The sequence below is a fragment of the Mytilus galloprovincialis genome, chromosome 2, assembly GCF_965363235.1.
Source record: "Mytilus galloprovincialis chromosome 2, xbMytGall1.hap1.1, whole genome shotgun sequence".
In the NCBI taxonomy this organism is placed as follows: domain Eukaryota; kingdom Metazoa; phylum Mollusca; class Bivalvia; order Mytilida; family Mytilidae; genus Mytilus; species Mytilus galloprovincialis.
The window spans coordinates 96,366,957-96,384,372 of NC_134839.1; positions in this window are offsets into that span (position 1 = coordinate 96,366,957).

Below are 17,416 nucleotides of genomic sequence, written 5' to 3' on the forward strand. Positions count from 1 at the left end.
TCAGTGACAACTCTACAACAGATTTATCCATCGGATCACCAGCAATGATGGTGATACATGGCTGTGTATATTATGTATATACAACTCGTCTAAACATCAACCCAATAATGTTAGATCTGTAAATTTGCTTTCGCAATTTTTTTGTTCTTCCCTCGTTCAAACCTATGATTGCGTTGGATAAAAACCGCAATTTTATACGTGTGCATTTAAAACAAATGTCATTGTAGAAGGGTCGAAAATACAGCACAAACAAAATTTTCCAAAAGACCAAAAAAGTGAAAAAGTATATTTAAACAAAACGCATTTGACTAACAGGTCAGCATTGGTGATTGCCAAATAAAATTGATCACGAGATGTAACAAAATGGATCTTAATATAAATTTAATACTAAACTGAAAACACTAAACTTGTGGCCAAGATGTTATGCCACAAACACAAGGTGTCAATATGTTTTTTGTACACTAGATCTAGATTTCGACAATATATGTCTCTTCAGTGATGTTAGGGATCGAAACGGTATTTGGAAGGCCATATAATTTACCCTCAATTTTAGATAGACTCTTGCATTTTAAGAGTCAGTATAGGATGAACGGATCATATAAACCGAGGGGAAAATATGATACCAGCCCAAACGAAAAAATATAAACAAGTCTAAATTGAAAACTACGTTCAAACCTATGAATGCGTTGGATAAAAACTGCAATTTTTATACGTGTGCATGTAAAACAAATTTCGTTATAGAAGGGTCTAAATACAGCACAAACAACATTTTCCAAAGAACCAAAAAAGTGAAAAAGTATATTTAAACAAAACGCATTTGACTAACAGGTCGAACAACTGATGTTCTTTAACCCTGCTGACTGCCATTGGCGATTTCCAAATAAAATTAATCACGAGATGTAATAAAATGGAATATATATGTAGAAGAACACACTGTGTCATTCAGAAATGTTATGATATAGATTTAACACACTATTATACGATTAATTACCCCCTTTCCCAAATATTACAAAGACTATAATATATAAAATGTATGCAATAATCAGAAAATTATTCAGATATTTTATAGTTTTGTAAGCAAACAAATTATCAATAATGATAGAATTGATATAAATCAAGCAAGGTTTTTCATTCTATCTTTTTAATGGAATTTTCATTTATATTTTTTCTGTTTGCCAAATAGCATGTATACATTGAGTTACTTATGGCTATTGTTGTTACCAAGTGTGCCTTAGTTCCTGAGTTATCATATCGTTCCCAAGATTTCAGAATGGTGACAAGTTGAAATGTTTAAATCATCAGGCAAGTTCCGTCATTACAGACCACTTTTATAGCCTCAATGAGATTACCTGGACGTTAAACCAATTTTACATTTACTTGAACTGGCATTACAAAAAAATGATATATTTTCCGTACGCACAGATACCGTATTGTTTATTTTAAGGAATGCCTTTCGTATACATTATCCTTCAGAACTATGCCATTCAAGCATACTGAACCGTGCCCACATATTATGTTTTTTTTCTTTCTCATTTTTTTTCTTTATCTATCACGGTCTCGTATATTTAGTTATGATCACGTGTGTCATAAAATCGCTGATGGAGAACATCCGAACATGTATCTCTATAGTTCGAACACTTACCGTTGCTTATCAAGTTTCTTAGCATATAAATAATTTAATTTTTATGTTCCTATTACGGTTGATGTTTGGGTGGTTTTATTGCTTTATGTGATAAAACATATTTATATTTCATTGCGTTAAATTTTATACTATCGCGACATAGGAAGTTTGCCCTCGACTAAATGTCTTTAGAATGGTGGACTTGTTCTGTATAATCGTTAAAATGTCCGTAACATTTAGCAGGATAATACTCAAAAAAAGAAGTAGCTTCTATATTAAGCTAAAAAAATATCTGATTTTTATATCTTACATTTTCATTGTTTTATTGGTTATTATACTAGTAAAAAGAATATTGAACACCATGCACTCAATCTAATCTATTTGTACACTTTATATTTTGTGATGACATGTTCACCTGTCTGTATGTAACATAATCACGTGAAAGACCATCTCATGTTGCTTATTTTCTCATTATTTCTGTCTTTGTGTCGTAGATATTTCCACTTCTACGTGTTTACCTGTTGTCACTTTGGTAACACGATGAACATTGTACTGATAAAATAACAATAATAAATTGGTATCCTTAAAGTTCAAGTGTAATTGATTCAACTGGCCATCTAATTTGTGTAGCAATCATTATCGGAGAAGAGCAATTACCGGTAAATGTATGCTTTTATGAAAGATACAATTCCTGTTATAATGTAAACAAATCATCGGTGAATCCTGATACTCCGAAGTAATGATTTAAATTATCTCCAGTAACAAATATAGAACAAGGCAGAGAATGATATCCGAGTTCATAAACATGTAATTCAAAACAAGAGAAATAATTGAGGAAATTGGAAAAGAACACTATTGAATTCAGCATACAGTTAACAAAGGTTATACTATCATTAATTATTTTGACCATTTAAATAACAATAATCTCACAATATATAAAAGTGAATGAACAATAAAGTCGGCATGCACAACTTACTTGACCTAACGAAATTTTAGGGACACATGATTGATAAAATATTAATGTGGTAAAATCACAAATTCATTTGACGTGTTTTTCAACCGTGTCAACGTTGTTTTCTGTAAAGTGATCAAGTTCATCTTATTTGAAAGTCGGATTTATTTTTTAAGGTTGTCTCCAGACATTATTCTGTAATACTTTGTTTTGTCGTAGACGTATTTAATTGACATTTTACTTCCATGGATTAACATTGTTGTCATATATTTTCATGCTGTCATAGCAAAAAATAAAATCACAAAAATACCGAACTCCGAGGAAAATTCAAAAAGGAAAGTCCCTAATCAAACGACAACACCAAAAGCTCATTCACATCAAACGAAAGAATAACAACCGTCATATTCTGGAATTGGTACATGTATTTTCTAATGTAGAAAATGGTGGATTGACAATGATGCGTGAATAAAACAAACAGGCATAATAAGTAAAATGTCAATATTAGGGGTACAGCAGTCAACATTGTTTTATAATCTTAATCACAATAAAAACAATCGAATATTTACTTAACAAAGAAGTATGGAAAGGCATATATCAAATTTAACAATCTTATTCATTGCTTTTTTAGCTCACCTGGCCCGAAGGGCCAAGTGAGCTATTCCCATCACTTTGCGTCCGGCGTCCGTCGTCGTCCGTCGTCGTCCGTCGTCCGTCGTCCGTCGTCGTCCGTCGTCGTTAACTTTTACAAAAATCTTCTCCTCTGAAACTACTGGGCCAAATCAAACCAAACTTGGCCACAATCATCATTGGGGTATCTAGTTTAAAAAATGTGTGGCGTGACCCGGTCAACCAACCAAGATGGCCGCCACGGCTAAAAATAGAACATAGGGGTAAAATGCAGTTTTTGGCTTATAACTCAAAAACCAAAGCATTTAGAGCAAATCTGACAGGAGTAAAAATGTTTATCAGGTCAAGATCTATCTGCCCTGAAATTTTCAGATGAATCGGTCAATCGGTTGTTGGGTTGCTGCCCCTGAATTGGTAATTTTGAGGAAATTTTGCTGTTTTTGGTTATTATCTTGAATATTATTATAGATAGAGATAAATTGTAAACAGCAATAATGTTCAGCAAAGTAAGATCTACAAATAAGTCAAAATGACCAAAATGGTCAGTTGACCCGTTTAGGAGTTATTGCCCTTTATAGTCAATTTTTAACCATTTTTCGTTAATTAAAGTAATCTTTTACAAAAATCTTCTCCTCTGAAACTACTTGGCCAAATTAATCCAAACTTGGCCACAATCATCTTTGGGGTATCTAGTTTAAAAAATGTGTGGCGTGACCTGGTCAACCAACCAAGATGGCCGCGACGGCTAAAAATAGAACAAAGGGGTAAAATGCAGTTTTTGGCTTATAACTCAAAAACCAAAGCATTTTGAGGAAATCTGACATGGATAAAAATGTTTATTAGGTCAAGATCTATCTGCCCTGAAATTTTCAGATGAATCGGTCAATCGGTTGTTGGGTTGCTGCCCCTGAATTGGTAATTTTGAGGAAATTTTGCTGTTTTTGGTTATTATCTTGAATATTATTATAGATAGAGATAAACTGTAAACAGCAATAATGTTCAGCAAAGTAAGATCTACAAATAAGTCAACATGACCAAAATGGTCAGTTGACCCGTTTAGGAGTTATTGCCCTTTATAGTCAATTTTTAACCATTTTTCGTAAATTAAAGTAATCTTTTACAAAAATCTTCTCCTCTGAAACTACTGGGCCAAATTAATCCAAACTTGGCCACAATCATCTTTGGGGTATCTAGTTTAAAAAATGTGTGGCGTGACCTGGTCAACCAACCAAGATGGCCGCCACCGCTAAAAATAGAACATAGGGGTAAAATGCAGTTTTTGGCTTATAACTCAAAAACCAAAGCATTTTGAGGAAATCTGACGGGATAAAAATGTTTATCAGGTCAAGATCTATCTGCCCTGAAATTTTCAGATGAATCGGTCAATCGGTTGTTGGGTTGCTGCCCCTGAATTGGTAATTTTGAGGAAATTTTGCTGTTTTTGGTTATTATCTTGAATATTATTATAGATAGAGATAAATTGTAAACAGCAATAATGTTCAGCAAAGTAAGATCTACAAATAAGTCAACATGACCAAAATGGTCAGTTGACCCCTTTAGGAGTTATTGCCCTTTATAGTCAATCTTTAACCATTTTTCATAAATCTAAGTAATCTTTTACAAAATCTCCACTGAAACTACTAGGCCACAATCATCTTTGGGGTATCTAGTTTGAAAAATGTGTCCGATGACCTGGCCATTCAACCAAGATGGCCGCCACGGCTAAAAATAGAACATAGGGGTAAAATGCAGTTTTTGGCTTATAACTATGAAACCAAAGCATCTAGAGCAAATCTGACAAGAAGTTAAATTGTTAATCAAGTCAATATCTATCTGCCCTGAATTTTTCAGATGAATTGGACAACTGGTTGTTGGGTTGCTGCCCTCCAATTGGTAATTTTTAAAGAAATTTTGCCGTTTTTGGTTATCTTGAATACTATTATAGATAGCGATAAACTGTAAACAGCAATAATGTTCAGCAAAGTAAGATCTACAAATAAGTCAACATGACCTAAATGGTCAATTGACCCCTTAAGGAGTTATTGCCCTTTATAGTCAATTTTTAACAATTTTCATTAATTTGGTAAATTTATGTAAATTTTTACCAAATATAGTTCTCTGTTACTAATGGGCAAAGTTCATGATAGATATAATTGTAAGAAGCAAAATCGTTCAGTAAAGTAAGAACTTCAAACACATCACCATCACCAAAATACAATTTTGTCATGAATCCATTTGTGTCCTTTGTTTAATATGCACATAGACCAAGGTGAGCGACACAGGCTCTTTAGAGCCTCTAGTTTATTTTAGTATTATATTTATGTATGTTAAATCCAACCGTGAAGGATTGAACGATTTTAACTACTATGACTGAATAGATTAACATTAACTCTAACGTAGAATCTCAAGTTTGAAATATTATTATGTGAACAAATTGTAGGGTTACATATTGAAAATCAGATTGAATCAATTTGCAGAAAAAAAACATTTTTTTTCAAATATGCATCTCATTGTCGAAATTTTATTAGATCTTTTGCAGGTATTTGTCAACTCGTTTTATATTACTGTCAATTATCATGGTTATGACTAGAATTCAAACATGTTTGGTTCAAAAATTGATAAATTAAAGGTAATTGTAATTTGTGTTTTAGTATTTCTATAATTATAAAAATAAGTTATTTATAAATCTGAAAGATGAAGAACAAAGCTGATTTCGTGTAAACTTGTATCATAAATCTATAAAGAAGGATATAATAAATGTAGAGTAAATGGAAGAGTGATGTAACACAAAATTAGTTAAACTAAGTCAACCAGTCCTCTTTATAGAAATGAAAATCATCAGATAATGAAAATATTTGCTTTCTTAACTCTGTGGTAAATGAACTGTACAAGTTCCGTTAAAATCTGATATCATGGATGCATCTTTTCCTCCTCTTTGAACACGTTAAACAACCTGTCATGTTGTTGAAACTGAGTTTTTTTTAACGTTTATTTACTTTGTGACTGACAAGATTCCAATTAAGTCCAAGTTATGTATTCTCTGAGATTCTATCTTGGGTAATTAGAATTTCAGCGGTTATTGCTTTTTCTTAAGATAATGACTTTGTTTTATACGATATTGATTAAATCATCACCGATTTGTTTTAATAGTGGACGACATTCTATAACGTTTTCCAAGTCCTGCATTAAACTGTTGTATTTTTGTTTTAGGTAGAATGAAAAGTAGAACCAAGAAGGGCTACCACAGATGTAATTATATTTGATATACTAAAATGTTTTAAAAATATAAATTTTTATTCCCAATTTTTTTTTAACAAAAAACAGGCAACAGATTGAAGGTCCATGTTCAATTGAAATAATTCAAATAAAAATTGTTCTTTTATTCGGTTTCTTGAAATCTTTGTTTTCCACTGCACTCATCAGCTTTATCCTAAATGGAATGAAAGTCAAGTTGGATATGAAGTATTTGTCTATTTAAGCATAGCTCACATCTGGCATTTAGAAACTCTATACATTGTACAGGCATGTTTATGGGAATTGTTACATAAAATAAATTAGATATAATTTAAGAAAACGTATTTTTGAATGAAACCATCTGGTTGGCAATAGTAAAGTATAAGTCAGAATTGAGAACATATGTTATGTAACAAAACATAGTCTTTGATGATTTTTTAGTCAATATGTAGGAAGACAAATCGATTCATCGTAGGAAAGGAAACACATCATTATCTTAAGACTTCTAAATTAATGTTGCAAAACACCTATCCTACCTCCATGACAAATATGTTGTTGCCTCGCAGATAAAGCCCCAAACAACATCGTTTTCGTGTGTAAAACTCATTACATTAACTGCTTGATAAACGAATTAGGTATTGACAATTCACATAGAAACTCAACATATACCCTCACGACACTTACCAAAGAGGAAATCCTGGATAATCATAGGTCTGTTCTGTGTTCCTTTGGAATGTCAACCAAAGATGAAGAACTGGATCTTCCATCACTGTATTGGATACCTAAACTACATAAGTGTCCTTACAAACAACGGTATATTGCTGGGTCTTCCAAGTGCTCCACGAAACCTCTTTCTAAATTATTAACATCTGTTTTATCAGCAATCAAAGACGGGCTTCAAAGTTATTATGAAACTGCCTATTCTAGAGATGGCGTGAATCAGATGTGGATACTTAAAAATTCCAAAGATCTTTTAGAGTACATACAATCTAACTCTCTCTCATCTTGTAACAGTATTAAAACATTTGACTTTTCTACTCTTTACACAAGTATTCCACATTCCGAACTAAGAGACAAATTGGTATTGCTTTGCTTCATAAAAAAGAATGGCCAACGTAGATACAAGTATCTTGTCTTAGGGAGGGATAAATCCTACTTTGTAAAGGATCACTCTGATTCAAACAAAAAATTCTCTGAAACTGATATTATCAAGATGCTTGATTTCTTGATTGACAACATATTTGTTACGTTCGGAGGACGTGTTTTTCAACAGACTGTGCCCCTCTACTTGCCGACTTGCTTCTTTATTATTATGAGGCTGACTTCATGCAGGAACTTCTTAAGAAGAAAGATAAGAAGTTAGCAATATCCTTTAACACTAATTTCCGCTATATAGATGATGTTCTTTCACTAAATAATTCAAAATTTGGTGACTATGTGCAACGCATCTATCCCATCGAGCTAGAGATAAAGGATACTACAGGTACAATTAAGTCGGCCTCATATCTTGACTTACATCTAGAAATTGACAATGAGGGTCGGTTGAAAACAAAACTTTACGACAAAAGAGATGAGTTCAGCTTTCCAATTGTGAACTTTCCATTTCTAAGTAGCAACGTTCCAGCATCACCTGCATACGGGGTATATATCTCCCAATTGAAACGATATTTCTGTGCTTGCATTTCTTATTAGGATTTTCTTGATAGAGGTTTGTTGCTCACAAGGCAGCTATTAAACCAAGAGTTCCAAATGATGAAGTTGAAATCATCTCTTCGTAAATTTTACGGACGCCATCACGAGTTGGTTGACCGTTATGGAATAACCGTTTCACAAATGATATCGGATATGTTCCTTACGTCGTAACTACAATCCCCTTCCCTTTCATGAATGTGACCTACCGAAGTAGACTATTTACCGGCATTGTTATCACATAAGCAACACGACGGGTGCCACATGTGGAGCAGGATCTGCTTACCCTTCCGGAGCACCTGAGATCACCCCTAGTTTTTGGTGGGGTTCGTGTTGTTTATTCAAAAGTTTTCTATGTTGTGTCATGTGTGCTGTTGTTTGTTTGTCTTTTTCATTTTTAGCCATGGCGTTGTCAGTTTGTTTTAGATTTATGAGTTTGACTGTCCCCTTGGTATCTTTCGTCCCTCTTTTAATATGTTTTGCAGTAAATTTCGAACATTCTCGTGGAAGAGCAGATTGCTGACGAAAGGTTATCCTTCATTAAACCACATTACAAACATTGAATACTACTTGAATACTATAATATTGTATATAAAAATAAATTTTAGATTTGTAGAAATCAAAGACGATCTCAACAATAAGATCAACAAGAGAAAAGGTGATCGAATTTGTAAAGACATTTAATGCAACTGCCATGCAAGCTAGCTATAAAACCAGGTTTGATTCACCATTTTCAATCTCAGGAAATGCTTGCAACAAGTCAGAAATATATGACAGTTGTTTTTCATTTGTTTGAGAGCTTTTGATGTCGCCCATTAAAAAGACTATCCGATTTGAATTTTCCTTGGAGTTAGGTTTTTTTGCTAATTTTTTTTCCTTCTTTTGGTTATTGTCATTAAATGGCTTGACTATATTTTACAAATATATTTCGAGTTGATCGGTTAACTTAAATTTACTAGAGTTGTAGTTTATAGTGCGCAGGTTAAATTCTCAATTAGAACCTCATTTTAAAGATAAAACTTTCTTTTTTTTTGGCTACTGTATTTTGTTGAATGGATGACAGTTGCCAAAGTAAAAAGTAAAATCACAAAAACACTGAAAATCCAAAAAGGTAAGTCCCTAGTCAAATAGCAAAATCTAAAGCTCAAACACATCAAACTAATGGACAATTGTCACATTCCTGACTTGGTACAGTCATTTTCTTATTTAGAAAATGGTGGATTGAACCTGGTTGTATGGCTAGCTACACCTTTCACTTGTATGATAGTCGCATAAAATTCCATTATACTGACAAAGATGTGTGAACAAAACAAACAGACAATAGGTAACAAGAATGTGTCCCCAGTACACGGATGCCCCACTCGCACTATCATTTCCTATGATCAGTGGACCGTGAAATTGGGGTAATAACTCTTATTTGGCATCAAAATTATAAAGATCATATCAAACATGTGTACTAAATTTGAAGTAGATTGGACTTCAACTTCATCAAAACTACCTTGACCAAAAACTTTAATCTGAAGCAGGACAGACGGACGGACGAACAGAGGGACGGAAGGACGCTCAGACCAGAAAACATTATGCCCCTCTACTATCGTAGGTAGGACATAAAATGTCAAAAATAGGGTACAGCAGTCAACATTGTGTTATCATTTTTTAAATAACTATATAAACAAAAAAATGTAACAAAGATGCATAAAAAGGCACTTTATTTATTTTAAATCAACCCATAAATGATTGTAAGATTTTAAGTACAAAGATCGAATCCTTACTCTGACAGACACATGGTTATACAGTGCAGACCACTATAACAAACTAGTATATGTTCAAATTCTGATGAGAAAAGAACAGAACATTTCAACTGCTAATTTGCAGATATAACATTGGTGGGCTAAATAAAGGCAACAGCAGTATACCACTGTTCAAAAGTCATAAATCGATTGAGAGAAAAACAAATTCGGGTTACAAACTAAAACCGGGGGGAACACATCAACTATCAAAGGAAAACAAAGAAACAACAGAAACACTGAGGTGTACCAAAAAACCAAACGTCAATGTAACATACATAGAAACGAACTATTAGATAATAACTGCCATATTCATGACTTGGTACAGGATATTTTAAGAAAAAAAATGATGAGCTGAACCTGGCCAAACCTCGCGTTTTATGTTCAATGTTAAATATATCGCTAAAATGACATCATTACATGACAGGAATACAGTACACACAAATGCAAAAACACTCGGTACAGAGAAATACTTTTAAAAATAAATAATATAATTATAATACTTTACGACATACTTAATCACAGAATAACAACAAATACCTAAAGTAAATTAGGAAAGTACACAAAAACAGCATAATAGAATTACGAACTGCACGTCACACGAATTTATCAACATCACAAAAAGTGACGTCACAGTTAAATGTCTAAAAAATGAATATGAATCGAGAAAAACTAAAGTACATGTAATAAATTGCGTCAGTCCTGTATAACCTCTGGTTATGGACGAATGTCTACCAAAAGTTGTAACATATTTTGACGTGCAAAATAAAATGATAATTAATGAACTAATTGCATGGGTAAGTTTTCATACCCTTTACGACTGACAAAGCTGACCCATGTTTTCTATTTTCATCACGCACTGTGTTCCAAACACCGACTAAGCCGACTTCTAAACATTTTACTCGATGATGATGGAAGTTTTTAACTACCTTGGCTGGCTATACTAGAAAAAATGAAAATTTTGTATTTATAGCGTAGTTGGTAGTGGAATGGTATATATCGTTCCGTATAGGAGTAAGAACAGAGACGAGTCTGTCCGGATATAGAATGTCAGGGTAGGATTCATTCATTCAGACTGTTACCTTGTGAACTATATAATATGCATTTATTTAAACATTAAGCAACCACTATGCTCTTCAACTTCGTACTTTATTTTGCCTTTTTAACTTTATTGGATTTTAGCGTCACTGATGAGTCTTTTGTAGACGAAACACGCGTCTGGCGTATATAAAAAAATTAGTCCTGGTATCTATGATGAGTTTATTTGCCATCATCATCATCATATCGACTTGTATTTAGACATTTATAATACAGTGAAACCTGTTTACACCGAACCTCTTCGGGACTTATGATTTTGTTCGGTTTTATCAGGTTCACAACGCACATAATTTGATATGACGGTGCTTATGAACTTGTTTGGTTTATACAGGTTTTCGGTTTATGCAGGATTCGGTTTATTCAGGTTTCACTGTATATATATAAATCGTCCAAATAACAGCCCAACAATGTTAGATCTGTAAATTTGCAGAAGTTGATACTTTTCTTCCCTGAATACCATCTGTTTGTTTAATAACAAAGGTACAAACGTAACATTTTGAAGTTATCGTCTTTGATATGTTTGTTTTCGCAGTCATTGTAGTTCTTCAATAAGTAATATTTGTCAAAACAAGAAATGTCTATTTATGATTACAATTTGTACAGAAAAAAGCACTGTTTAAATGATAATAAGTCGTGTAGGGCAAATAATTTACAACTTAAGGTCTCTTGAAAAGATGTTCAGTCTTTTGCATTGCAGTGTTGGAATGTGCTTTCGAGTAATAGGCCGATCAGCCTTGATCCATTCAGATATAGTGTCCAGTTAAGTTTCATCTCTGTTTCGTCAAGCCCATTTTCTGACAAAGACATGTAGTAAGAAGGCGTTTCTCGCTGCGGAATTTGATCGTTTGGTCATATAGCTAGCGACTCAGAACACTGAGCAAATCGGACGTCGTAAAATGTCTTATTCTATGATGTACACATAAAAACTTTATATATAGCAAATAATAACAACATGATTGTAAAAAGTAAATTCACAAAAATACTGAACTCCGAGGAAAATTCAAAACGGAAAGTCCCCAAAAGCAAACGCTCGAACACATTAAACGAATGGATAACAACTGTCATATTCCTGACTTGGAATGGGTATTTTCTTATGTAGAAAATGGTGGTAATTAGTTATCAAAGGTACCAGGATTATAATTTATTACGCCAGACGCGCGTTTCGTCTACATAAGACTCATCAGTGACGCTCAGGTCAAAATAGTTGTAAAGCCAAACAAGTACAAAGTTGAAGAACATTGAGGACCCAAAATTCAAAAAAGTTGTGCCAAATACGGCTAGGGTAATCTATTCCTGGGATAAGAAAATCCTTAGTTTTTCAAAAAATTCAAGGTTTTGTAACAGAAAATTTATAAAAAGGATCACATAATTGATATACATGTCAACACCGAAGTGCTGACTACTGGGCTGGTGATACCCTCGGGGACGAAACGTCCACTAGCATCCACCAAGTGGTGTAAATAGTTATCAAAGGTACCAGGATTATAATTTATTACGCCAGACGCGCGTTTCGTCTACATAAGACTCATCAGTGACGCTCAGATCAAAATAGTTGTAAAGCTCGTTTTATTGTCCATTCTTTTTACTATGAGTTTAAATATTCTTTTGGTATCTTTCGCCTTTCTTTCTTAACCTTTCGTTTAATCTGTACTTAATTTGTGGAATTCAAAAACATTATAGATTAACTAAACCAGTCCAGTGAAGACAAAGTCGCAAATTATAGACTAACAAAGAGATGATTGTGAAGATGTCAATTGGTCAATTAGAATATATAATTAATTTGTTATTAAAACTGCAGAAAAGTTGATATCTTCAACTTCGTATTGTTCTTAATTGAACTACAATGTAAAATTAGTTTTCAGTACGTTCACTTTTAAATCATAAACTGTACTATGTTACTTCAGAAAATGCGAGTTTTGACAATTAATGTTCACCAAATTCACATTTTCATCCTTTTTAGTGTTCTAGGTTGTGTTATAGTCTGTTTGTTTTTGCCATTGCATTGTCTGTTTGTTTTCCACTTAGGAGTTTGATAATGCCATTTGGTATATTCCTGTGCCCCTTCGTTAATGTTTCATGCACACTATTTAAAATTGTAAAATCTAACACAAACGTTGAAGGGAAAACGAAACTTAAAGAGGCAAAAACATTCGTATGTCTTTTTACGATCGTTTATGTTCTCTCGTTATTGTGAATTTGTATTCTGCCTGAACCTGTATTATCACATACGTTTTATTTGGTTGGATTCCACATGTAATGCAGTCACATCGCTTCCTCTATCTAACCTGCTAATGTTATAGCGTTGGGTGTTGCAAAATATACAATTATAAGATATAGGTAAACGGGAATATAAGAGAGCAATCAACTTATAGTTTATGTTCTGTAGACATACTTTATTGTAGTAGCTTGAAAACTGTAATCACACTGAGAAGAAAAACACATTCTTACGTATTTAAGAGAACAAGCTGTTAACGACGTTCAAGAATAAATACTATTAAGAATACACTCGGGTGCACTAAAGCTATTGCAAAGGGGGTGGGAGAAATAACGGTATACAAATTACACATGTTACTGCTCTGCTTAAAAAAAAATAAGAAAAAAGAACAAAACAATGGGTCTGCACTTTTATCAAGCAATAGAACCCTTTTCATATATTTTAATGTGTACTCGTCTTGCATTTCCGTCCAGGCAAAATAGTTTAAATAACTATCTATCCGTCAGGTGTCTGTTGATGATCTATATGAACAGTAACATGCATGCTCCATTGCAGATGGCTTAGTATGGCTTTTGATGATAAATACGTTTTTAAAAAGCATGTAAATAAGTTCAACGTGTACTGACTATTCAGTAAAATGGGTGGACGTTAATGCAATATTTATCGTTTCACGTTGAGAACCAACAATCTATCATATTTTATACGGCAAGTTAAAACACGAATTTGATCTGAACTTGCGTTTTTATAATAAATTGTATAATAAATTTTATTGATTTTAAGATGTGGAAGACTTAGTCATTGTCTTCAATGATAAATTTAGAGTACGCTTGTTTCGATTCGCAGTATTTGGATCTTTGTGTAAATGTGACAGAGTAACGAACAATATAAATAAACTCATTATAGATACCAGGGTTGAAACTTTATGTTTACGCCAGACGCGCGTTTCATCTACAAAAGACTCATCAGTGTCGCTCGAATAAAAAAATGTTAAAAAGGCCAAATAAAGTACGAAGTTGAAGAGCACTGAGGACCAAAAATTCCCAAAAGTTTTGTCAAATACAGCTAAGGCAATATATGTCAGAACATACTTAACAGTAGGAAAGTCATGTGGTTTTTTGATAAGTTAGTTACAATTATCATAGAAAATGACAGTAAGGTGCGTTAAAAAGGGCAAAAATCAGTCTCATTTTCAGTATATAAGTTGTTAAAAAACAAACAAATAAATAAAAGCACTTCATTCATAAAAGTTATCAATTAAAAAAGGCTTATATTTGTTTACGTAAGACGCGCGTTTTATTTACATATGACTCCTTATTAATATAACTAGAATTAAACAGTTGATAGGCTAAACCAAAGTCCTTTATCTTCGTATGTAAAAGTAAAGATAATTAACCAACCAGTTCATTTGTATGATTTTAGTTTAAAGCATCTATGTGTACATGATTTATTTGTTTTACAAAGGCCGACCACAATTCTATATTGATATTCTTGTAATTGTTATAAAACACATCAAATAACATAATCACATAATAATAAGAAACTTATCTTGATTTGTATCCATTTTTCAGCAATTTACCGGTGACGTTACTTTTTGAGTCGTTAGTGCATTCGTGTGACAGACACGCAATTTGTTATGCTATCAAGCTGTTTTTATGTACTGTCTTTAATTAATTTTAGGTATTTGCTGTTATTCTGTGGTTAACATGTCTAAATGTAGTCTATTATGTTATTTATTTATGTATTTCTATGTCTTGGGTGTTCACTTATTTGTACTGTATTTCCGTCATATAATGTTGTCATTTTAGCAGTATATCTATCATTGTCATAAAGCGTGGAGGTTTGACTAGCCACAAAACCAGGTTTTACCCACTATTTGTTCTTAGAATGTCATGTACCAAGTCAGGAATATTGCAGTTTCTATCTAATACATGTAGTTCGTTTATATGTATGTTGCATTGTCGTTTGTTATATGTTGCACTTCAGTGTTCTGGTGTTTTGTTCTTTTCCTCCGATAGTTGATGTGTTTTCCTCGGTTTTAGTTTGTAACCCGGATTTGTTTTCTCATAATCGATTTATGACTTTTAAAAAGCGATATACTACTGTTGCCTTAGTTACTTTTAGTGATGATTTTGAACAATAGGATATTTCATGTCAACATAAAGGTACTGACTACTAGAGTGCTGAAATCCTAGGGGACGTAACGTTAACCAGCAGTTTAATCGACCCAGTGGTTGTAAAAACACATAAAAGATACTGCACTTCGACCTCATTACTACAACATCTTTAACATACTCTTTTGTATCGGGGAGTGTTCCTATATCTACTTCTCTCTATAAGTAAATGGTGAGTAGAAATGCGAAATCGTGTTAGAGTTCGTCTTTCTTCTGGTTTTATAAGATAAAAGGAGATGTGGTGTGAGTGACAATGAGACAACTCTCCGTCCAAGTCACAATTTGTAAAAAAAAAAAGACAAACATTATGGTCAATTAAAGTACTGCTTTCAACACGAAGCCTTGTCTCACTACGAACAGCAAGCTATAGAGGGCTGCAAAATGACTGGTGTAAAACAATTCAACAATTTAAACAGGAAAACCTATACATAGTCAAAGAGTATAGTATTTTGACAGTTTAGCGCCTCGTGTATTTTAGGCATCAAATACCAAAATGTTTCTAGCATTTTCCTGTTTCTTTTGATATTCTTAATAACAAATAGTTTAAGACTTAAAATCGTGCTGGACTGATAACCAAACAAGAATACAGTATATCCAATCTGGATTTATTTTCTTAGTTTTAGGTTCTATGGAAAGAAAGACAATTCTCAAATAACCGATATGTATTTAATATCACCATTGCGAAATGAGAAAAAACGTACATTATTCTGTAAGTAAATAAATCAAGGACCGTCATACCTAACATAATTCAATATCTTAGACGTCAAATCCTCGTGTTTCATTGCTGTTGATAAATTAATTAACCTTTATGACGTAAAATATAAGATACCAAAGGGTCCTACAAAGCAAGCAGAAATCATAAATGAGTTCAAAAAAGTTTCAAATTTATCTTATGACATAATGATGATGGAAGTGTTTAACGACCTTGACTGGCTTTACAGCCCATCGCACGGTCGGTTATGATATAAGAATAATGAGATACGGTGTGATTGCCAATTAGACAACTATCCATCATAGTTCAAATGAAGTTAATGTAAGCAATTACAGGCCACCGTACGTACGGCCTTTAACAAAGAGAAAAACGCAAACGGTGAACCGGTAAAGTTGACTAATTGGTAAATGTGAAAACAATTCAGAGGAGAAAATGAAATTTAAAAAAATAAACAAAAAACAAATATTACAAACATGAACCAACAACCACTAGCCTATAATAGGCTCTTCCACTTGACACAGCTACATGAAGACTGTGGAGCGGTTAAACTTGCTGGCACCAACACCACATCTTCCTATATATACTGTGGGTGCTCAACTATCCCCCTTACATGGAACAATGGTGGAACTGCACAAAATAATAATTATTTAACTGAACAAATCTTTTATTCAAAGGTCGGTACGAGTCACAAAAAGAAAACAACAACTAGCGAAAAACAATAGACATAAACTAGTATCTCAATTGTTTGTAAAACAATTGAAAGGTCTTTCCTGTAAAAGTGATGTTTTCGTAATGTTCTTTGTACGACCTTTCGTTTGATATACGACAAGCATACCTTTTGAAACTTTTCGCTTTTTACACTTGACCTCATCCTCCTTCATTTTTTAGATCGGAAGTATGATATATGTAACACAGGGTAGATGAGCTTTCATTTGATATACGACAACGCCATGTTCTAAAAAGTTTGATTTTTGCACTTAATAACCCCATCCAACCAATTTTTGGAGGTTGGGAATTTGATATTTCCAATGTACACATCATGACCTTTCATTTGATATACAACAACTCTATCGTAAAAGAAAATTTATTTTTTGCACTCAATGACCCCATCCAACCAAATTTTGCGGGACGTCAATTTGAAATTTGAAATGTACGCTTTATGTTCTTTCATTTGATATGCAACAACCTTACTATCTGAGAATTTTGAATTTTTGCACTAAATGACCCCACCCGTCCTCCTGGGATGAAAAAGGGGTTTAAAATTTTCATTTTTAAGTAGAGTTTATTAAGACCTTCAATTTGATATATCA